The sequence below is a fragment of the Gallus gallus genome, chromosome 17 (genome assembly GCF_016699485.2).
Source record: "Gallus gallus isolate bGalGal1 chromosome 17, bGalGal1.mat.broiler.GRCg7b, whole genome shotgun sequence".
In the NCBI taxonomy this organism is placed as follows: Eukaryota; Metazoa; Chordata; class Aves; order Galliformes; family Phasianidae; genus Gallus; species Gallus gallus.
The window spans coordinates 8,170,511-8,194,773 of NC_052548.1; the positions used below are offsets into that span (position 1 = coordinate 8,170,511).

The 24,263-nt window shown below is 47.5% G+C and overlaps 1 long non-coding RNA gene across 1 annotated transcript; it reads left to right on the forward strand.

Annotated features, from left to right (window-relative positions):
* The first annotated feature begins 1,214 nt into the window (after positions 1-1,214).
* On the forward strand, positions 1,215-12,381 carry LOC121107089. Its single transcript, XR_005840521.2, has 4 exons — positions 1,215-1,288; positions 9,662-9,883; positions 10,645-10,766; positions 12,024-12,381. It is a non-coding gene; the product is annotated as an uncharacterized LOC121107089 (long non-coding RNA).
* Positions 12,382-24,263: the final 11,882 nt, after the last annotated feature.

The window sequence follows — 24,263 nt, forward strand, 5'->3', positions numbered from 1 at the left end:
TCTGCTCTATAGCAATGGATCCAAGGAGCCGTTGCTTGGCACCACAGCTTGACCTCAACTCGTTGCACCCTGAGGTGAATCCAGGAAACAAAATGCCTCTGCAACTGCTGGCTGAGGTGCTCAGCCCCAAAGTCCTGCCTGCAGGTGCTGCTGGCACGTGGGGGGAAGCAGCGTGGGTGCACCTCTGCAATCTGTGCTCCTGGGATGTGCAAGATGATGATAATTCCTTTGGAAAGTGCTGTAGGAAATTGCCCATCTGTCCACCAGCACGGCTGGTGGTTGTGCACTGCTCTGGTTCTTCATGCAAAGACCGTTGGGTTGGTGCTGCTGGTTTGCAGGTTGGAGAGATGTCTGCACCTTGAAAGCACGTTGCAATGCAGCAGGTACGTACGCAAGAAATGCATGCGTATGCATGCACCCAGCTCTGTGCACAAAGCGTTGCAATGACCGTGGCAAGCTGGGTCCCATCAGCACCTCCCTTTCATTCTGTGGCTGCAAGTAGTGGTAAATCACAGGTTAAGAGGGCTGTTCAGATGAGGATTGGTCTGGGAAGTCTCGGGGTATTATGGCCAAATCCTCACCCAAACAGACCCCGAAAAATGCAGTGGTACCACAACTAGGAGAAGAAACCTGGGGAAAAACAGCAGGAACTACACAGCCCTGGCCAGAAAGATTGAAGCAGATGCTGAGAAGTTTGAAGGTGACGCTCACCTCGCCCAGGCTGCCTTCCCTGTTAGCTCTGCAATAGATCATTGTGCTGCAGCAAACGCTTCTCATGAGCGCCTCGGGGTCTCGCTGCTGAGAGCAGCTTTGATCTGCCATTAGGAAAAAGCAGAGACCTGAGCGAGGATCGGCTGTTTGTGGAGCTGCCATACATGAAAACACGGCGTATTTTGGTTTGGTATGAGGGCTACAGGGCAGTAATGCTGCCAAGTGTAGCTGGAGGGTAATTTTCGGAAGATCCACACCAGAAAGAGCAGGTTACTGAAGCACGAAGATAATTCAGTTTTGCTCCGTGCTCTGAGGTTCCCCTCTGCCCCAGCTGACCTCATCAGTGCAAACAGAAACCAGGACAGAATCAGGCAGTGGGCTCCCACCTGTGCTGCATGCGATGCTCTGCACCCACCCCAGCACAGGAGCAACAGTTAACCCAGAGCAGCTGAGCCCGCTGTGCTCCCAGCTGCCATTAAAAGAGCTCAGCCTGAGCTGGCTGTAGTCTGAAGAGCGTCTTTCCTTCAGCTACCCAGGCATGAGGATGCAGACATTTGCCACCAGACTGTTTCTGAAGGTAAAGCATTAATGGTGGCTTGTCTTCTGAGTAAAGTTGGAGTTTTTCTTTCTTCTATGTATTTTTTTTAACCCTATTTCTGGAGGAAGGGGCCCAGGTCCTCATGTTGGCCATGTGTCTGTTAGCTCCCCAGTGCTCAGCAGGGATGGACGTGAGGACAGATGCAGGGACAGGCAGAGCACTGCAGTGAGCCAGAAGTGGGTGCAGTGCTGGCACACAGTGCTCGGTTCCATCTGCACCACCGCGATCACACCCTGCTTGCTCATTGCAAGACACGCCAGCATCGGTTGCAATGTGCCCTGCTCTATTATTATCTCTGGAAGAGATGCTGCTGCTCCCAGCTCCTTAAATACCACGTTTGCATGAGATGGGTAAAAATACAACTGGCTAAAAGAGAAGTGTTGGTTATGGTTAAATTTAGAGCCCAGATCCTGGGGGTTTGTTCCCTATGATCTCGTGAGTTTGGGCAAAAAATAAATAGGAGAAAACCTGTGAATGGGTGTTTTATATGAAAGGTTGGGCTTCCTGAGTGCGACCAAAGCCCTCCTGGAAAGAGGGAAACAGCAAAGAGAGGTGAGAGGCAGTCACAGGGAGGGAGAGAAATGAGTTCCAGCGTGGAGAGAGTATGAAGTGTTGGGCTTAAGGCTTTTGTCGTGTAAGAGGCAAACTAGGCTTACTCTCAGTGCTCAGCAACTTTCTGTCCAGCGTCTTCTCCCCAGCTTTGACCTGATTTCTTTTTAATAACTTCTCAATCAAATGATGTGAACTGATCTGACTCTCAGCTCCAGGGGAATAAATAAACCAGCCCTCTCCGTGGCCATAAGGACACAGAGGAGCTGCAGGCTCCTGGCTGCTTGCTGCCACCAGTGAGCTGAGCTGCTGAGTCCCCAGCAAAACTCACCCAGTGCACTCTGAATGCATCCCCTCCCCTTTGGCCCCTTGCATGTGAACAGTGCTGCTGCAAATTCTCTGCTCTCCTTACCTACCAGCATGCACTCCACCAGGTGTGTGTTTTTCAAGTTAATGCGATTTTTCATGAGTGCCCTGAGCAGGACAGACCTCAGAGATTTGGGGAGCCTGGAGAGTAATATGGAGCTTTTTGCTGTGTCCAGGTCCCACATTCTGGCTCTGCTGCTGGGGCTGGAGCTGAGCCCACTGGGTGCAGCTGCCTCTCTGCTCTCCTTTTCTGCTCTGTTTTTTGCACAGTGCAAAAGCAACAGGTGGGCAGTAATGCTTCAACATAGAATTATCCATAACTCATCATTGCAGTGGGGCCTCTGTTTGTTTTCTTCCCTTTCTTATTTTCTTCCCGTGTATTTTTTCCCCACTTTCAGGCTATAGTGAGGTGGCTGCTTGGCAGCCCTTGCAGCCAAGCTGGGCTGCTGTTCTCAACATCAACCAGCTGCTCTCCTGCCATTGCACGGCTGCACAACATAGCAAAGTCTTGGAGCTTTTTGAGGCTTAACTCAAGGTCTGAATTTAACCAGGAGGCACTGAGTAGGAGGAATTGATTTCCAGCCCATCCCTTCACTACTGCTTAAAGCTGGGGGGATGGCAGCCTTCCTGCAGAACAGCTGTATTTGTACCCCTTCCAGTGTAAATGCAAGGAAAGCTTTGTTCCCAGCACCTTCTCTGGGCATGTAATCAACCTGCTGGATTTAGGTCTCTCACTGGGTTTTTCCTATGTCACTACACTGAAAGCTATTTTGCTTTTGATCCCCAAAGAGAGAGGAGCGTTAATGCGCTGTAGCTTTATTTATGGCACCTACTGCTATTTCATTTATTCCTTGTAACTTCTGGCTGCAGATTTTTCCATCCTAGGGCATCATGGCAGCAAAGTGATTTTCTCCAGAGGCACAAACTCAATAGTTCAGACAGGCCCTGTGTGTTTCTACCTTCCCAGCAAACAAAACTTAGCAATTTATGCTTGTATTTAATAGGTTTTCTCAAATAGCCCAGAGCAAAACTAAACACCCCAAAGAAATCAAACACGTGAAAACCCTAAAGAAGAAGCTGTTTTTCTTCTTCAGAGAGAAGCCAACATGCTTGTTTTATTTAAGGAGATGCATAACCAAGAGAGCTCTGAAGCACTGAAATTACATCCTGTACAGCACAGGCTGTCACGCTCAGAGGCACCCCAGCATTGCTGCTCGACACAGCTGAGCGCAGAGAGCAAATCTGCCATCCACAAGCCCTGCGTTGGGACTTAACGTTCTCGTTCTGACTAATTATTACTATGTTAATTTGACAAAGAGCTGTTCCTCTTTGCAGGAATTTTCCAGCACTGTGCTGCTTTTATTTTTTTTCAGCTGCTCTTTAATTCTGAAAAGCTTCTGTTCTCTCCATACCCTCATACCCCTCCATAGTCCTCCCACGCTGGATGTGTGCTGATGGTGACCACTGTGGGATGCTGGGGACCTCCTTTATTATGGTCTCCTGCCACAGAAACGTGCTGAGCTGCTGCCCTGGAGATGTGGCCGGAGTGTTGGGTGGAGAGGAACCTGATGAGGTCCAACAAGGGTGTGTGTAGAGTCCTGCACCTGGGGAGGAATAACCATAAACATCAGTACAGGATGAGGATACCAGTAGAGGATGTCCTGATGGAGAGGAGCTCTGTGGAGAAGAACCTGGGTGTCATGGTTGACAAATGGCTGACCATGAGGCAGCAGTGTGTCCTCGTGGCCAAGAAAGTCAGTGGTTTTCTGGCTGATCAGTGATTAGCCGTGAGCTAGCAGTGTGCCCTTGTGGCCAGGAAGACCAATGGTGTCCTGGTTGACCAACTGTTGATCAGTGGTTGACCACAAGCCAGCAGTGTACCCTTGTGGTTAGGAAGGCCAATGGAACCCTGGGGTGCATTACAAAGAGCACGGCCAGCAGGGTGAGGGAGGTTCTCCTCCCCTCTGCTCTGCCCTGGGGAGGCCACATCTGGAGCACTGGGTCTGGTGCTGGGCTCCCCAGCTCAAGGCAGACAGGGAGGTGGCATCTCCTTCTCTGGAGATATTCAACCCCTCCCCTGGACTCCTTTTTGTGTAACCTGCTATAGGGAAGATTCTTTGGAAGACAATTGGACAAATGATTTCCAGAGATCCCTTCCAACCCTTGTGATTCTGTAGTTCTCCAGATGCCTGCCTCCAGCCCATCCACCCAAGACCTGAAACATCCCCGTTGCAGGGCAGATCGTGGCCATGAGTGCGATGCTGAATTTCAGGAGCAGCCACCTGAAAGCTCAACGTCCCTCTTTGTGCTTCGCCTTTCAAGCAGGCTGATCAGAGGCTCTGTTGAAATGGAAATCAAAAAAAGCTGCCAGGCTTGGAACATTAATTAAGATACACAACAGGGAGAAGCGCAGAGGGGAGCGCCTGATTGTGAGTTATCTGCTTGGAGAGGAAAGCGTTTGTGGATTTGATGTGCATATATCAATTTGGTGGTGAATGAAAGAAATTGAATCCAACTACATGGGAAGTTTGTATACCTCCGTGGATTTAATTTTCAAACTTGCATTGTGCAAAGATTAACCTTGCTGAAGGGCATGAGCACAACAAGCAGAACATGTGAAAGTTAATCCCTGGTATCAGTTTCTTCAAGAGGATGCACCAAGCTGAGCTAAATGCTTATTGTATACAAATACCATTTATTTTAGTTTTTTTTCCCCTCCCACTGCTTTCTTCCCAGCTCTGTGCTGTGGCTGCTTCTGCTGAAGGCTCTGCCCAGCACTCCTACAGGCCTGGACAGACAGTGCTCCTGCACAATGTAGCTGTTGAGCAGCCCGCTATTGCTAAGGAATATTAATGATATTTTTGAGTAGGAACCTGTGTCCTTGAGCATGCACTGGTGCAGCTGTCTGCCCCTTGCTCCTGCAGCCATGCTTGCTACAAAGGCCTTCAGTCTCCCTTCATTCACATCCATTGAGTAAAGAGGAGGCACAAATTAGCCCAAAGCTCTCTGGAAGAAAGCATCAGGGCTGAAGAATGCCTTTGGAAAAGCCATTCAGTCCCGGATAGCCTCTCTCATCTCTGTCTTTATGGGCTCTATACTCTGAGCTAATTGCTTTCCTACCCGTTCTGCTGTGGTGTTTATTACACCAAGCTCCTCTCCATGCACCAGGAGGGATTGCACCAGGCAACCGCGTCCCATTGCTGCCAGTGTGGTTCCAATACCGACCCTGGCACAGATCAGGAAAGGGACCAGCAACACTTCTAGCCTGCCACATGAAAACTCTCCAGGGATTAATTAGTGCTCTTCCAGGGCCCAGAGAACTCCAGGAATGGTGTGTGTATTTTTAGTAGGACTGAGGGGGATGCGTAACTCACTTCTCCATATTTCTCTCCCTTATCTCTTTCCTCTCATTTCACGTCTGGCAAAACACAGCCATTTCTATTGCGGCGTGTTTTCCAATCTAATTAGCTAAATGTTTTCACTGGGGTTTGAGACCCTTGGTTGAAAGCCAGTTGTTTGCTATTAGGCACCACTAATAAGGTCAGCCACGCTCTGGGCTCAAAATATTTATGTGAAATGCTGCAGATAAAAGCAACCAGGAACCCACACACAACGCCACCGCAGCATCTCCCTTTGCACCTTTGCAGCCAGTGCTCGCGTGGCCGTGGAGCATCCCTGGCTCCTCATAGCTGCGCATCAAGGGCCACACAGTTTTCCTTTATCCTCCTCTGTTTGGGCTGAGGAATGATTCATTTTCTACCTTGATTTCCTTTTTTTTTTTTTTTTTAAGCTCACTCCCCTCTGAAGATTGATAGCGCTTTCCTGTAAAGGGGAGAAAATCAACTCGTGCTGATCTATGGCCGGGCGCTGTTTCTTCTCGTGGAGTCTCATCTGCTATTTGTTCAGCATCTTTGAAATTAAAATTCTTTTGCAATCTCCCCAGATAGCTGAAAATACGCCATTATTGCCCTCTCTCAGATCCCTGCTCCCTCCGATCAGGGCATGGCATTATCAGCGCTGTGCATTCTGCTTTGCATTCAGAGTGGTGTGGAAGTTTTGGGCTGTAAATAATGTCCCCGTGTGGCTCGGAGAATTATTCAGGGCTGTTTCTTTTTCATTTTTTTTTCCTCTTTTCCTTCTTTCTCCCTTTTCCTTCCTATCTTTCTTTCTCCACATCTCGGAATGGGCGATAAATTAATCGCTTCTTCCCCCATAGCAACCGCCAACGTACAATATGGAGCTGATTACTTCACACCTGTGATTTAGACTCAGAGGTGACCCTGCAAATGGCAAGAAAGGGAAAAAAAAAAAATAGAGCTTATTGTGTGGATCGTGTGCTGCCTGGGAGGCACAGAGCACAGTGCAGTCCTAGAAAGCAGCACGCAGTCATAGAATCATCGAATGGCCTGGGTTGAAAAGGACCACAATGCTCATTGAGTTCCAACCCCCTGCTATGTGCAGGGTCGCCAACCAGCAGCCCAGGCTGCCCAGAGCCACATCCAGCCTGGCCTTGAATGCCTCCAGGGATGGGATGACCCCGCTCTATTCCCAGTGCAGAGAGGGATGCCCATGCCCCAGTGCATTCCCACTGCTTTCCAGAGCAAATTAAAACTGGGGATCAAAAAATAATGCCATCCAGAAGGTCTGTCCCATGGAGACTCTTCCCACTCTTCTAGAGTGAATCCAACCCCCTTTACTTGCCTGCATCTCTATTTATTTCCTGAAACCTTTGGCTTTGATGTTGTTTTGTTTCCAATTTTCCATAGAGCTAATTGGACTGGCGAGCAGAGGAAGCTTTCAGGAGAAGGGGCTGCTGATGAGCAGATAGCACACAGAGCTGGCTGTGTAATCCCATCCTTACCCACAACCTTGTTAAGATCCTTATTGCAGACATACACCCAGCTGGGCTTAGTATCAGGGTTTGTGCTTCTCTCTTCCTCCCTCCCCTTCCCGCCTTTTTCTTTTCCCTCATCATATAATTTGCTGCTGTGTGCTGGAGGAAAGTCTCCTTTATCAGGTACACGTGTTGCACTGAGCGACATCCTCAATTTAAATGGAAATTCTATCAATAACCAACGTGCTATCTCTCCTCGCCTGGGAAAGGGCTTAGAAATATCATTCAGTGGTAGAAAAAAGCCACAGTTTGAACCCATTGGCACCAGGGCAGGTGCTGTCCTCTCAGAAAGGCCAATTGAAGATATGAACTGCCCGCTTGTTTGCAGCCAAGAGAGTGTGAATTATCTGCCTGAAATATGAGCTCAGTAATCAAGGCTGAAAATGAAACGTAGGTGGGAGGAAATAGGAATCTCATTAAGTGGTGACCACTGCCACGTCTTCCAGCAGCACTAAAAGGTGTTGGCTGAATGCAGGGGCCAATGTGGGGACAAAGAAGCAGAAACTGGAGCTATGAGAGCAAGGAAGAACAGGAGGCAGGTAGGAGCAGCATTACGTCTGACCACAGCGAGTATGGGAGATGTTTTTTGCCTTGGAAGAGGGAAGTTTAAGTGACAGTGCAAGGGGTATGAGGAGACTGAGGTGTGTAAAGGTGCTCGGTGTGTGCTCAGGTCCCATCCGTCACTCCCTCCTTTCCTAAAGCTTTTTCATCCTGTTCCTTTTGCCTCTGCTTCTCACAATTTGTCCGTTGTGTGCCAGACCTGACTGTACCCTCCCTGGGTCAGAGATCTTCCCATGTCATGTAACGCTATGGAAGCCCTGAAAGCCATCCCCTAAGAATAACTTGTAATGCAAAATGAATCTAAGGAATATTTACCCATTTTCTCATGTAAAAGAGTGGGAAAAAAAAAAAAAAAAACAAAGACAAAATATTCTATTGTCCTCTCATCGTTCAGAATTCCAGAAATGTTCACCAACAGCTCTTTTCTGGATGGGAAACTTTTCAAAACAAGAAACTTCCCGGATTCCCTGGTTGTTAAAAAGCCATTTGCTCCTAGAAGGGATACTTGGAAGCAAATTTTTCAGCCAGCTGTAAAAATAAATCATTGAATATTGCTTCCTTCGACTGATGAGATTTATGGGTGCTGTATGGATGATTTATAGAGAAGATCACTTAATACTCTCTCGACTGTTCTCGATAAAACCATGGTCTGCCCAACACTGTGCTGCTGCAGGACCATACCCCATTTCACCAAGCAAGGTAAGGACCCTACGTACGGAATCAGCCTCATTACTTGCAGTCTGTGTTTGACCTCACTCTAAAAGGGGGATGAGTGGTGAGATGAGCAGCATGGGAATGTGCATCCCTTACTTCTCAGAGGCAGGATTCCAGCACCATAGGGCTGGGAGGTGAGTCCCTTCCTGGACTGACGTTGACCCATTAGGAGGATGGAGGAGGTCCAGTGGTGCAGAGGTTGTGTGGGGTGTCACAGGGGATAAATGTCTCTTTCAGTTTGTATCTGGGTTGATGTGTTTGCTGCTGTTCATGGTCCCCATCTTCTCCAGAGATGGGAATAAGTCCCCGGTCCTTGTCCAGATCTGGGGCTTAGCTGTTTTCCTGAATCTGTTGAGGTTCATTTATGGCTGTAATGGAGCCTCTGCCCATATGTTTAAATCCCAAAGAAATGTAGCCTTGCAAATGTCTGATCACTTGTGATGAATAATTTCGGTTGACAGGCAGTCAAGGAAAGATGAGTGGCTTCTTTGCCATCCACATCTCTAAGAATACTTGGTGAGAAGTTTCCATTCGTTGCAGCTGGTGACTGCACAGCTTTGGTTTTCTCTTCCTAACTGGTCAACCCCAGTGCCTTCCTCAGAACAGACTCAGGCAGAGCCTTTCCCATCATGTCATAAATCACAGCAGGATAAATGCATCACAGGGCCTGCCAGGGCTGCTGCTGTGCTTCCCAGGCTCAGTGTCACGCTCTGAAGCCATCTCCAAGCCCATAGCAATGGCAGCACAGAGGAGAAATAATATGAGTTCATCTGTGTCATTGTGTCTGTCCCAGCTGTGCTTCAGACCAGGCTGGAGGAGCCACCTGTGTGAAATAAAAGGCTTTAAGGAGTGGAGGGATCAATTTCATCTGAAGCTGTTTTTTTTTCCTGAGACTGAGGGTTGCACTGTATTTGCTTTAGTGCCCATCCTCAGCAATGGATTCAGCATGAGATACTGTGTGAGAAAAGAGCACCTTCATCCCCTAAATAGAGCTCTGAGGGAAAGGGGTATTTCCTGAGGAGCATGGGAGCCAAGGGAATCTCTGCAGCACCCTCAGTCTGTGCATGGCATTTGCTGACACGTCCTTCTTATGGAAAAATGAAGTCCCATTTCCCGTACTGGATACGATGGCCATAAGGGCTGGAAGATTTGCTTTGCCCTGGGGCATCCCAACCTAAAGATGTGGGGGGATTTTCCAGGATGGAAACAAGGAATGAGGGAAGTTTAACTTATACAATAGTTTGTTAACGTGCTGTCAATTATGACAGGTGTGCCAACAGCCACAGCCCAGAGAGCCCTGGGAGCAACGTTAGAGCTTGTAGGAGCATCCCCGATGCCAATGTGTGACCTTGCTAAGGGCTGCAGTTAATGCAGATTCAACAAATAAATAAACATTTGCAATAGGTTCAGACGTGACCTCATCCCAACGGTGATCACTAACAGAATTATTGACCTGACCGTTTGCTGCTGGAGAATTTTGGAAATGCCAGGTGGGTGTTCATAAATCACGCAGTACCCTTCATTTTTCTTCCCGGAGTCAGCCTGATGCTGGGGCTGTGTAAATCACGGAGTACTGAGCCTTTATTGGGGGCCATAAATCTCGGAGCTCTCACCTTCCTTTTCTTTTTTTCTTTTTTCCTTTTGCCTTAAATAATTAAAGCTCAAACGGAGAGCGAGAAGGGCTGAACCCCTCCACGAGCTCTGAGTTTTGAGGGGGTTTCTGGAGTATTTGCTGTATTTTGGGGGTGTTCCCAAATCTCCTTGTCCAGCCCGAGCCACAGGGCTGCCTGACCCCAAGTACCCAAACAGCAGCAAAATTGGAGCTGAAGGGCTGTTAGGAGACCTCAGAGTTTTGCTGTCAGGAAATTCACACCGAGCACTACGTAAAACCAAAAAGACCCTTCTTTTCATTTCAGCTTCTGTTGTTTTTGGGGCCTCCTTCCAAGTTAGGATGAATGGGGTGATCATACAGAGACACGAAAAGGATGTTTAAGGAACGGTCCGAACGGTTTTAGAAATGAGTCTCGGGGGGAACACAGTTATAAAAATTAAGCCAATTAGATTGACCACGGGTTGTTTTTCCTCTTCATGAGGAAGCACGCAGAGGTAGATAATTAAGGCCAGTGCAGATGTAAGGATTAGTATTCCCGGCTGCAAAGCCCACAGTTTTAATTAGTCACTGGGTCTTTCTGCAGGGCCATGTTAATAGACAAGGGCGTGGTGACCTTTTCCTTTGTTTTTTTTTAACCAGGTTCATTACAGCCCTGCTTATTGCCAGGAAGCATTACAGCTTTGTGCTCGCAGCAGCTTTAAAGGCAGATGAAAGCCATAACGCCGGGTCACCCCAGAGACACACCAAGTGCATCATCTCAGGTGAGAACCCCTTGGTTTCTGTCTTGGTTTCCCAAGTTTCATGCTGCTGTGCTCCATGCCTTGTGGGGATGTAGCAAACCCAGCAAAGCTCTCGGTGTCTGATAAAACTCAGTGTAAGCCAGAAGGACATAACTGCTCTTGACACAAGAAGGCACTCAGCCAGGTTTCTCATAAAATAACAGTCACAAAATGATATAGGTTGGATGAGACCTTACAGACCATCTGGTTCCAACCTCCTGCCATGGGCAGGGACACCTCCTTCTAGAGCGGGCTGCCCAAAGCCCATCCGATGTGGGGTGTGCATAGAGCAACCCGGTTGCTTAGCAAACCATTGATCTCTTGGGTTCATTGATGCACAAAGATTATTTGTGGATCTTTGGAAATGAAAGTATCTGTCTCATCCCTTTTGCATTTGTGTCAATATATGTACCTGGCTGTGGTAAATCAGATGGATCAACTTTGTGACCTCTGCTATTACACCAGGGTAAAACCCATGTAAATGAGACCAGAATCACACCAAAACCTGGCAGTAAATGAACTGCAGCAGCAAAAGCAAGCTTAGTGGCTGTGTACTGCAATTGAATGGATATGTACAGCCCTTGTTTAATTACCAGGTTTTAGGAGAATAGCATCCATTTAATTGACTTTGATAGAAGGAGGTCTCCTTAGTACTGCAGATTAGGGCAAAACCAATCACGAATATAAGCCAGGTATTTTCTTCCAATACGGATTTTGTCTTGCAATAACACCTGCCCCACATACCTTGCAGGCTGCAGAAGCTCTGTTCCCTTCCCTGTTATGGGGAACAGCACTACACCCCACCCAGGTCTCTCCGGCCAAGCAACCCGCAGATGCTACAGCCAGAATGTTGTAGGCTTCACACATTTGTCTCAAGCACAAAAAGTGACAGCATCGGCGCCCTCAGCAATCACACCCAGAGTTTGCTGAGCTTCTTTTGGGGCTGAGATCAGAACACCGGAGTGGGATGAGCCACCAGGGCCATTGCTGGGGTTTGGGACCCAGTGTGCACCTCACTGTTCTCTCCAAGCAGAGAAATGGTTGTGCTGTGGCTGGCAGACACTGCGTTTCACTTCAGAGTGGAGCCATGCTTCTGGGTTCCTTCAATAACAAAAGCAAGCTGAAAATAAATGCTAAAACGTAGGACAATTATCACACAATTAATTTCAGTCCTGTCACCGTAACATTCTGTTTGACCTTATTCATTGTTACTTGATCTTCAGCTCGTTAATATTTCAGGTGACCTTTGGGGCTGGGAAGAAGCTGCAGTTTCCCACTAGCATCCATGAGTCAACACGAGCATCAAGTCACAGCAGCACGCCGAACCTCATTTATCATTCCATTTAAGGTGTCAGCAGAGCCATTATTCAAATGAATGGCCACGCATGCAATCAATCTTTAATGAAACAATAATTGCACCTTCCACTCTGCAAGACCTCTGCCTTTCTTAAAGGTATCCTGTGTATTAATTATTGAAAATGTCTGTGTTTTACCAGCAGTAAGTTATGTTTCACCAATTGCCATCTTTCAAGAGAGTTTTAACTGGGAAATTTATGACTCTCGATTTCGCTAAGGAAAAAATAAACAGCAGATACTGTTCTTTCTCTTGCTTTAGCATTTCTCATGATTCTAGTGGGGTTTTGCGTCTGTCCGGAAACACAGAAAGATGGACCCAATGGGATGCTTGGCAGTACCCATAGGTGACACTTTTGAATGTCCTTGTGCAGAACGCTCCTGTTCTGTAACAGGTGAACTTTGTGGCAAAGTCAATGAAAAGAACCATAAAATAACATAAAGTGTTCCCAAGGTGGGATACCTCAGGGCTACCTGTGTCTCTTTCCCCTTGAAAAAATACTCAAACTTGCTTTTTTTTTTTTGCCAAAATTTGAGGGGGTTAAATTCTGATACACATGGTAGGAAATGAGGCCCCCTGATTGCTTTTGCCACATGAAAAGCCCCTGCTTTTATGGACTGATCTGGGGTTGGCATTGATGATGGCATTGGGGTTGGCGTTGTTGGCTCACTCTGCATATGGGTTGGCCTTGAATCCAAGCGGAGGTGAACCAAAATGTTGAGCGCTGGAAGGATCTGAAAATGGATAAATCTCATCGACAGTTAAGATTTTATTAAAATGAAAATTCATGTGCGTTTATTGACTCTGAGGCTCTTCTCTTTCTGAAGGGGACTCGAGAGAAAAATGCAACTGGCTGTGGACTGCCGTGGGAGGTAAACTGCTCAGTGACAGAGCAGTGCTTTGGGAAGTGAAAGAAGTAATGGTGTGATAAGTGCCACTGTTGGTGGTGTAACCTCTGTGGGTTTCAGAACTGGTAGCAGTGCACTGCTCTTAGTACAACTACAGGGAAGTTAAATTTAGGCAAGTTCCTATTACTAGGTTTTTTTATTATTATTAATATCTCAATATTGTATTATTCTTTTTATGGTTTCCCACCACTCTAATTGCAACTCTTCAGCTGAATATTTTGTCTTCTCTCTATTTATTCCTGGAATCGCTGGCAGCCTAGTTGGAAAAGGATATTACAATGTCCTGGTACCCTGAGCTGTTTGCACTGATGTCCCCACGGAGGGGACACAGAGAGCTGGCTGGGAGAAGAAAATGAACAGTTCTACTTATGCAGCGAGTAAATGATCACGGAGCAAGGTAAATATGTTAACAAAGAGCCTCTGCTTGCAGCAGCTGTGACAAGGCTGTGTCTTGGGGAGCAATCTCTCTCGCTGTTAAGTTTCTCTCTAGTTCATATCGACTCTCTCTGTGCTGCACTAGGGCAGCTCATGCATTGTACAACAAAACTATTATGCGTCAAGCAACTCATTGTGCAGGTAGAGCTTCAAGCATGGTGCTGTAGACTTTTTTCCTCTCTTTCCAGAATGATTTCCATTTGCCTACATTCCTTCCTGCTCTCAGCAGCCCCAGATCATGATCTCCCTGTACTGACTGAGGGCACAGATCTGGCTCATGCTGGAGGGGTGATGCATTCCAGACATCCCATGGATGACACCCAGGTGGGCTCACCTGCATTCGTACAGCCCGGGTCATAAGGAGCTATTCTGAAGCAAAGCCCTGGAGCACTGCAGTGGGTAGGAAAAAAAGCCATTAAACCCTCCTGCCAGCACAGGATTAGCTAGTGCAAGGTTAAATCTCACTTCTTAAAAGGCTGGATTGCAGGGTGATAAATGGCACGGCTTCCTGTATTGTTTGGTAATTAATTGTTTGAATCCTATTGTATTAAGGGGAGGGAAAGAGGAAAGATAAGAGGAGAGGGATGCCCTATTCCTTCTGTACAAGCTGAGCTCCATTCATTGTGAAAGGATTTATAGTTTTCATCATAATTTAATTCTAAAACATATCACTTAATTAAAGGGATTTATTAAAAATCCCCTGGCAGTGTCTTTTTACGATTAGGCCAGGAATCAGCCCTTGAATGTCATGGAGACAATTCAGCAGTTGATTTGCTTAACTGCACAGGTCTCACCCCTCCCAGCTCTGGATGGAAGAAAGAAAGAAAGAAAGAAATCTATAGTCAAAAGCTCAAAAATCTCAAGGATGGATCGGTTTGCTGATTCCATCCCATCCCTCCCTTTTTTCCATTCCCTTCCTCTTCTCTTTGGGACTGGTTTTACAAATCTTTGTTAATGAGCCAATTAACAGTGATGATGGAGAGCTCAGCTGTACGTCTGGCCAGTGGCTGTGGGCAGGGATGAGCAGCACTCACTGTGATGTGCCATGTGGGCTCTGCAAGACCTGCACCCAACTCAGGGAGATCCATCAGTTGTATGGGGGAAGAGCTCTGCTTCCTGACAGCACCGCTGAAGACAAAGGCTTGGGAATGTTTCTAGGCTTCTTGAATTGCCTCAAGGCTCCAAATATTGAAGGGGAATGAGAACACAAATGGGTTGTGGATGAGCATCGACCTTCTTCATCCTTTATGGGGAGGAAGAGACCCATTCAGGGGACTCTGAAACAGGAGCACGTCACTCCATGGGTGTCAGCTCACTGTCACCAGCCCTGGCCACTGCCATTTGTCTCTCTCAGAGTTATTGTCTTCCCATTTGAACTTCTGATGAAACGACTCAAACTGCTCTTCTCACAACCCATAAATCCTCCCCTAACCCAAGCAGAGAGCCTGGGAGTCTTATTAAAAAACTCTTGAGTGAGTTCAGACCTTCCCCGATGACTCTTTGCCTGCAGCCTTTTAAGTCTTCCACGGTGAAATCAGGAATTTCAGTGCCAACTTTGGCGTTGCTCCCCAGGCTAACGCCTTGTGCTGAATGCAAAGCAGCACTTAAGGGCTCCATCTCTGGATCCTCACGTCAGGCTTTAATGCAGTAAGTCTTCGGATGTAGCTGTCTATTAGCCCTGTTTATTAGATCTGGAAGGACCGGTAGAAAGAGAAAAGGGAAAAAAGCCCACAGAGGGAATGCTCCTTCTGTTCTTCTCCCACAGCACAATATGTGATGGGGACCGAAGGTGAAATATTACTTTGGGGGACGCATTTACAGTCTGCCCACTGGTATTTTAATTGGCCCCTACATACTAATAGAAGATGATTCCAGCATTGGTCCCTTTTGCCTCCACCTTCTCAGGTGCAAGGTGCAGCTCTTCTCCAAGTCAACCAGTCTATCAGCTCAGTGTTTTAGGTGGCATTTATGAAGGTTCTGAAATTGTTTGGAAAAACATTTCCACCATTCTTAAGGGTTTTGTCCCCCTAAACCCATGTAGCCCCCTCCTGTTAGGACTCTCCCAACATTTCACCCCAGCTCGCGCTGCTCTGACAGCTGTACCCACAACCAATGTGCTCAGAGCCATGCAACCCTATTTCCAGTCAGACCCAGCCAGCAGGCAGGACTTGTCTTCTGACACGCGAAGGCAGACACACAAAGCCCATCTCGTCAGTGTTTTTTCCCATGCCCTATGCTTCCATAATGCAGGAATGGCCAAATTTCCTCTGCCCTTGTCTCTGTGGGCCCCCCTACCCTGGCTGGGCTGGCCAGGATGCTCATGGGACTCCTGAGTCCTGGGGAAACTGCTGACCACATCATTCCTCTTCCCACTTGGCCCCTTGGAGGTGTTTTTTCCCAAAGCTTTCAACTCTCCCATCTCTTCTGTTGAAGAGTGAAGGTTGCTGGTGTAGCAGCTCATTTGCATTACAAAATGTGAGCTGCTGTCCTTAGGCTTATGAAGAGCTGTCAGAGGACTGAATTAAAGCACAATGCCCCAAGTCCCTCTTGGTTTGTATTTAATTAAGGCTTTTCATTCATCATTTATTTCTGCATCCCATCTTCTTTGGTAGTTTATCAAAAAAGAGAAAAAAGGTTTCCTCCTGACAAAGATGCTGATAAGTGTTTTCTGAAGGCAACAGGCTTCTCTGGTGCCCATGCTTCTTATTTCTTTAACACATGCATATTTTTTTAATGATACAGGCACTTTTAATTTACTTTTTACCAAGGAGAGTCCTGCCAAGTTTACAAGGGACACACATATACGTACAGTGAGTGTGTATATATATGTCTATCTTATTGTAACTCTTACAGCGCTGGTTTAGTGCTGCTTCTGACATTGGTGCCCAGTGCCCCTGAGGGACAGAGAGCTGCATATGGCACTTCAGAACACAATTCACAGCCATGTAGAAGAGGCAGTGAGAAGCCTGTCTGATTCTTCCCAGGTGCTGCTCTGTGCCAGGAGCTCCCATCTTCCCTCAGCACGTGTCCCTGTGTGAGATCTGGAGTCTTTCAAGTCTGGATATGGGAGTGATGCTGTGCACAAGCCTTGGCTTGGTTTCTGCAAAAGCTCCTTCTGAAAAGAAGGGGTTTATATATATCCTCCCCTCTCTCCTCCTGTTACACGAACGTACTCTCTCAGTGCAGATAATTAAAAATGCTCACACATCCCCAAAGCAGAGCAGCTCAGGTGTGACTAAACGTGCCCGTTCCTGCATTTCACCCTTAGAGAGCTTCACAAATCAAAGAGAATCACTTTCAGACAGTGATGAATTGCTCATGCTCCCATTTGCTTGCTTGGAGTCCTCCTTTAAGAAAATGTGAATGTTTTTGCTGGCTGTGAAAGCGTGGGGGAGATGCTCCAGTCCTCATGAGGTGTGAGGAGCAAGCTGGCACCCATCTCCTTCCCCTTAACGCTGCACTGGGGGGGTTCATAGCCACACTCCAGGCTGTGTGGGTATGGAGCTTTGTCACAACACTTCATCCCAGCTTGGCTGGATCCCCTTTCCTTTTTAAACCCCATCCACTTTGCTCCTCATCTGATCTGCCTCATCTCTCTGGCTCTGCCTTTCCCTGTGATGGCTGCTGCATGTGATCTGCTTTTGCACGGGCCTAAGTCTGGATTGATGATCTGCCCCATCCTCTGAAGAGCTGTATCACAGGGATGACATTTCAGAGTCAGTATATCACTACACACAGACTTGCCGAAGCACTTCCCCAGCTCCCATCCCTCCTAACAATGCATTACTTAAGAAAATTAAAGCTGAAGCATGTATGTGACCATCCTTCTGATTCAGAGGGTCGTGCACCAGGGACGCTGCTGGAATAAGGAAGGGTAGCATTGCCTTTGCTCAGATCCTTCTGGCAGCACTTATCAATTATTTGGGTCCACATTATGAAGCAAAGTCTCCATGCCACGACACCGGTTGTTGCTGACAAGTGGAATCTCAGGTCCCCTTGATCATGTGGGCTTTGCTGCTGGGGATGAGTAGGAGTTTCCTCCTCTCCTTTGTGAGCAGGAGAAAGGTTTCCTTACCCAGGCTTACCCAGGGCTGCTCCTCCTGCACAGCCATCACACCATGGAGTAATGGGAGGGAGTGGGAGATGGGAGAAGAGCTCTCCCATGGCTCTGCAGCAGGAGATGCTCTGCTGCTCCTGCTCTGCATTTAGCTGCCTGCTGAGCTGGATCCCAGTGAGAAACAGTCAGGGAGGGGAGAGCAGGGGGCACCCAGGTGCTTGTGCAGCAATAACTTATTTACTTAGAAATCAGCAAGGTGTGTTTGCTCTGCAGTGCATCTGAACACACCAGGGGTGAGGAGAGCTGGAAAGAGGAGAAAATGGCATATCTCAGTCCGCTTTAACTCTTCCCTCTCTTCTTTTAGACACAATTACAAGGGTGAAATGCTTTGGATCCAATATGCAACACGTCACATAATGGTCTGGGAAATGAATACAGACATAAGAGATGTGGTTGTGCAGCGCTACTTCAGAGCCCAACCAAACAGAGGTTAACCACATTGCTGGCTGCAGGCTCACCCCAAATCCCTGCTGCAGTTCCACGCTGTAGGGGCTTGGAAGGTCCATTATGGTTATTTGTTACAGCTGTAGGGATATGGTAGGAAGCCTGAGAGCTGGAGCTCCCTCTCTGCCTTTGCATATTGTCCTGCAGAGCTGGGCTGGGCAAAGCAGAGGTTTTATTGCTGCTTGCCTGAATGTACCTGTTCAGAGAATGAATAAAAAGCACTTTTCTCAGTGCTGTCAGCTGGGCTCCTTTTACTAGCAAGTTTTGCTCATTTTGCTCTGATATTTAATAAGAGCTTCAGCAGGCAGAAGCCATGTACTGCACTTTCTAAAATAGACCCCTGCTCAGCAAAGAGCTGGTATTAGGGAAGCACTGAGGCTAAGGCAGGCGTTGACATGAATTTTGGAGCAGAGGCTGCACAGTGCTTTGAGAATATACAGCCAAGCTCTGCTCCACGGTGCAGAACTGAAATTGCCCTCTTTGGAGACAGGGTCACATTGCATTTTGTAATTCGGTTTCTAAATACACGGAGTGCTTGCAACGGTGTTACAAAACATTCACCTCCCTGTTAATCTGTGACACAACCTCACCTCCAGAAAGGCACCTCTATGGGAAGAAACAGCACATTTCCTTCAAAGTGCTTCTTCCCCCTCTCTATTCTCACTGTTCTGTTTTTTTCTTGTTCTCTGAAGGCACCCAGTGGTATTGATTGGAGTCCTGAAGGTCGTGCTGGGAGGGGAGGGGAGGGGTGGGCAAAGGGCTCAGCGCTGTGTGCGTCTGTGATGGAATGCTTTGCCTTTGGAGAAAGGGCAAGGAATGAAGAAAGGAGAGGGCTGTGGGGACCCTTGCTGCCCCTTGGCACAAGCTCCCCCTATGAAACACATAAACTTCATCATAGCTCAGGAAAGCAAGATACTCTATGGACAGTATGGCCGAGATGGAGGATGCCCTATGGGTAGGATGGCCAGGATGCAGGCTGTGTTATGGACAGGATGGCTTGATGGATGCTCTACAGGCAGGTTGGCCAGGATGAAGGAAGCCATGCAGGCTGATGGCTGCCTCTTGCCAGGAGCACTGGAACTGCAGTGCCGGCACAGAGCCGGGCTAGCTGGTTTAATTGTGCTAAGACTCTGATTGATTTCTTTTTTTTTCTTGTAGCTCATTACCCGGCAAGTCATTTTAATTAACACCATCTAATATGGGTTGAGGTGTATTTTGCAAATGTCAGCACTCTTAATTTTTTTTCCCCTCTGTGGACCAAATGTGGAAAGCTACGGGAGGACAGTGCTAAATGATTTCAGTTGATTTAGCAGTGGTAAAGCAAGTCGTTAGCGAAGTGCTTTATGAAGCCATAAAAGTCCTTTCCAAGTCCTTTATGGGATTCTTGGGGAAAATCCGTTTGTCACAGAAGATTGTGCACCGACTGCCCCTCACCTGAAGAACAAATGGGTGGGAGGAAGCACAGAGTCCTGCATCTCACCCGCAGACACAAATGGCAATGCACAGCCCCAGGCAGCTCTGCTCCCCCGGGTTCTGCAAAGCTGGTGGGTACAATTGCAGGGAAGCTGATACAGTGTCTGGGACAGATACTTCTGTAGCACCATTGTCATGTGAACCACTGAAGAAAAAACATGTCGAGAGCAAAGGATATGATGGGGGCAGTGACCGTGGACTGCCCTGTTCCCTGGGGTCTCATTTAGCTTGCCTTTGGAGATGAGGTACTCAGTGATTTGCTGTTTCCAAAACACTCTGAGCCACCAGATCTAGTCTGATACTCCTTGCATAGAAATGGCACATTCATTAACTGGAGGTTTTGTGTAAAGGCTCCTCCTCCTCCTCATTACAGTGGATCAACAGACTGTGTAAAACCTTTGAAAAACAGGGTACTATGCAGATCATGGCTACCAGCATGTGCAGAGATGTGTTTTCCAATACATGCCTCTTAGTCTGGCGGTGTGCTGGCCCTGAACATGAAATACAACAGGTGCTGTGCTCAGCATTGTTGTCTCTCATCACCCACAGGTGTGAAACGATCTGTAATATTTAATATTTATTCGGCAGACAAGATTTAATGCAGGCTTGAAGCACAAGGCTTGTTGTTTTCCTCTCCCTTACATTTGTACAATTTCATTGGCTTCAGTTCAAGCTTCATTAGGAACAGACTATTACGCACAACAGCCAAGGATGTATGGCTCATAACGAGCACTGGGGTTTGAAGGTTTCCTCCTACTCTGTACCAGTGAGCCAAGCCCGTAAAGCTGCTACAACATCATCTTTTTTCATTCATTGCCTGTGAATAGTGGAAAGCAGCATGTAACTGCATGGTGCTGGGCTGCCTGGCTCCCTTGCTGGCAGCCCCATCAGCAGCCCTCACCCTGTGCCCTGTTATCTCCTTATCTCCCAAGTCCAGTGGGCGTCTCAGTGTCTGGCTGAGCAGTTCCACGCTGGAGATGTACTTGACCTAAATAAAGGAGCCTCAGCTCTAACCTTCAGTTGCTTCCTTAGGGGCACACGCATTCACATCTCCAGATTTCTGTCGATGGGTAATGGAGAGCTGCATTGCCTCAGAGAGCTGCAATTCACATCATTTCCCATTCCTTAGCATTTCTCCCCCATTCCTGTCTGCCCAGCAGATGTGCTGATTCCAAGAGGAGAGAAGGAGAAAAGAAGCATCATGTGTATGTTAGGAGACTGAACCTTAGCCATGTGGGGAGAAGTGGTAACTTCCTTCAGGGAGAAATGTTCTCTAAGAGCTATAAATGGATCTTTTCTCTGTTTTACTCCATGGCAATTACTTCCACGTGGCCAGCAGAAGGAGGATGAGCCGTTAATATTTTAGGCTCCCAGTCAGCTCAGCCAGTAGCTCATCTTAGCGCCTGGCTGAGAGCTGCAGACCCAGCACAAAAGGGTTTCCTTACTGGCCTTTGTAATGCAAAACGGATTCCTTTGTAATAAAGCATAGGAGCCCAGAGTCCTCCCAGCTGAAATCTCTGCAGAATTCGTTTTAGTAGCTATTCTGGGGGTCACGATACACTATTAATGTGGTAGATGGGAAGATACTGAAATATCTTCCTGATCAGAGGTGGCTGAAGATTACAGGGCCAGAGTGGAATGGTGCCCCAGTGGTAAAGTAACCTGGGGGCTGCCCACCCCCAGGGGGGTTGGGAAGGTGTATGTCTATGAGGACAGCCAAGAAGATAAAAAGGAAACTTGGAGGAACTTTTTCACAACATCAGCACTCTGAGAGTTGTGGGTGAGATGTGCAAATGAGATTGATTCATCATTCTACAGGGAGTTGGATGCATTTAATTTATTCTCAGGCATCTCTGTAGCACTCACATAGAGCTGTGCGGATGTGTGTGGTACAGCCCTTCACCCTGAAGCTCCAGGAATGCCAGCTCAGTGAACTACTCAGTGCACGGCATTTCACTGCAAGCCCACAGCATTCCCAGCTCTGTACTCCAGGTATGGATAAGTGTCTGCTCCCAACCCCAGCCACAGCACACCTCCATTCAGGAGTGCACACAGAGCCAAGGATCACAACCCCTGGGTGCAGAGGAGCAGATACTCCAGGAAGGTATTGCATCTTCCCCATTAGCAACATCTTTCCCCCCTGAAATTCTAGGACTGGCTGCTCCTGGAAATAGAATAGCAGAAAAGCACTCTAACATGGTGCTTTCCTGGCTCTGCAGGCTCCAATGCCCCAGCTGTGGTCATGGCTTATGGGAAGGTGGATGGGATGCAGCCGAAGGATGCAGGCAGATATATGGCTCATGATAAAAACATTGATCAGATCCCAGGCAGAGAGCAGGGAGCAGTTCAGAAGTGCTGGGCAGGGAAGGGGTTAAACCACATTCCTCTGTAGGAAGCCCCCACAGCTTGTCATAGTCAAGCCTGAGTCAGGTGTGATTAATAACTTTAATGACTATTAATTAAGTACTAAGTAATTACCAAGGAGGCTGTAGAAGCCTGGGTAGAAGAAAGGAGAAGGGTTTGGGTTTTCCCTCCACTTCTAGGTTAGTGTAATCATTTTGTTCCTTCTCTTTTTCTTCTTTGTTGGGCATTTTGAGGTGGTTGCTATTTCTCTGAGGTCTGGGTAAATAGATTTCAACTTTTTGTGTGCAATGATCTCATTTTCTAGGGGTCAAGGTGAGGTAGGTGGGCAGTGGCTGGATGTGGCCCCTCACCTGTGCTTCGTTAAAGCCTGAGCAGGGCATAGAGTGGCTGCAGCTGCTTTCCTCCTCTGCCTGCGTATGGGATGAGAAATGAAAACCAGTACTTCTGTTTCTGGCTGCTTGACTCCCCATTTCCATAGCTTTGGCTTGTAGCAGGCTTGTGGTTGCCACGATCATGAAGACTTGCTGACGAGGTAACCTTATTTTTTTTTTTCCTTTCCTGCTTTTGAGAAGAACAGTTTTCTCCTGTGCAAAACTACAATCTTGACTCACTCTGCAGTGCTCCCTTCTGTTCCTCCATCTGCTCGGGCTCAGTAGCCGGGGTTGGCAGCACTGCCCGCTTCTCGCTTCCCCCCTTGGCCACCGCTCTCCTCCATGCTGCGGCGGAGCTCCGAGCATCCTCCTGTGCTGCGGAAGACGTGCCCGTCTGTCATGGCAATTGGAGGGCTCGGGGGGAGATTACTGATATCTGTGCACGTGTGCATGCATGTTTGCTTTCTTTCTTTCTTTTTCTTTTTTTCTTTTTCTTTTTTTTTTTTTTTTAATTTTTATTGCTTGGGTAACTGTGTTCTCCCAGCCCCATGTTCCCCAGGTCCAGTACCTTGGGCAGAGGTATGGGGGGGTGGGAGGGGGTCTCAATTGCTTTCTCTCCCCAAATATTTGGGGCGTTATTAAGATGAGCTGATTCCTCAGGAAGCTGCAGGGTGGGTGCTGCCCCAGAGGGTCCTTTTGGAGTCAGAAAACATTGGGGGGCTCGCAGTCAGTGCTGGCCCTGTGTGAGTCCTGCAGGCGGGAGCCAAATTCAAGACATGGCAATGGTGAGCTTCCAGGCTCCAATGGTTGTCCAAAACACTGAGCACTACTCAGAAATTCTCTAAATTGAACACAGAAAAAGCACTCAACCATGAGGGGAAAAAAGCAAAAAAGAAGACTTAACAAAACCTTTCCTGGGTACTTTCGTCTTTCCTTCCTTTCTCTGTTTCTGAGCCATTAGCTGATTCATAGGTCATGCTTTTCCACCTTTGCTCTGACACTATAAAAGCTAACAATGAGAGCTTTATTTAAGGTGAAGTGCATGAATCCCATGCAACTACTTCTCTCTGAAGCTGTACATTTAACAAAAACATTGAATACCTTTCAACTCCTGATTAAAACAGCAACAATGATCAAAGCAGTACTGGGCAACTTATTTAACCTGGAAGAAAAGCAGGTTCAGGCTGGGCACTAAGGAAAATCCCAGCTGCAAAATAGCACAATTGCTAAGGAGGGAAGGATGGCCAGAGCCAGGTCTGGGGTGGGCGGTTGAGCTCCCACTGTGTCCCTTATATTGTAGTAGTGACAATTGTCTATTGCTCTGTGTACGCAAGGTGAAGGGTAACAGCGGGTTTAATGAGAAGCAATTAAAACAAAGAGTTATTCTCCAAAGGAAAATCGAGTCAGGGCACCTGAGCAAAAAAAAATGCAGCTCAGCTCTGGGAGTGGCTGTGTTGAAATCTGGAGCGTGGCGCTGCTCTCTGTGCCCACTGGACTCATGAACTGCACGTGGGATGGGGACAGTGTCAGGGACATCCATGATAGCTGTGCTATCCTTTTCAGGCATTCAGCCCCAAACCCTGTTTTTTTGGCTGTGAATGCCCAACCACAAAGTAAAATAAAAAGTAAAACCAGAAAATGGACCAGTCCCCAAGGCTTGAGCTTGATTTAATACTAATTGCTGCAAACATCCAAACTGTGGCAGGGGCTGGCTTTAATTAAAATGACAAAATAGGGGAGCCGTGGGGATGAATTACTGAAGGAAAATGTTATATTTCCCTACAGCTAGTTTAATTAAAAAATAAATAAATACGCATGCATCAGGCATGAAGGGCTGCCTTGGCTTTGTTGGGTAGGATTGGCACTGGTACAGCTGGCGGTGGCATCTCAGGGCACGGTGTCACCCAGAACATTTCCTGTGCTATGAAACATGCACTGCCAGCTCCAGAAGCCCTTCAAGTGCATCCACTTGGCTGGCCTTGCTGCAGTTTATTCCCTTCACTGCCCCTTGTT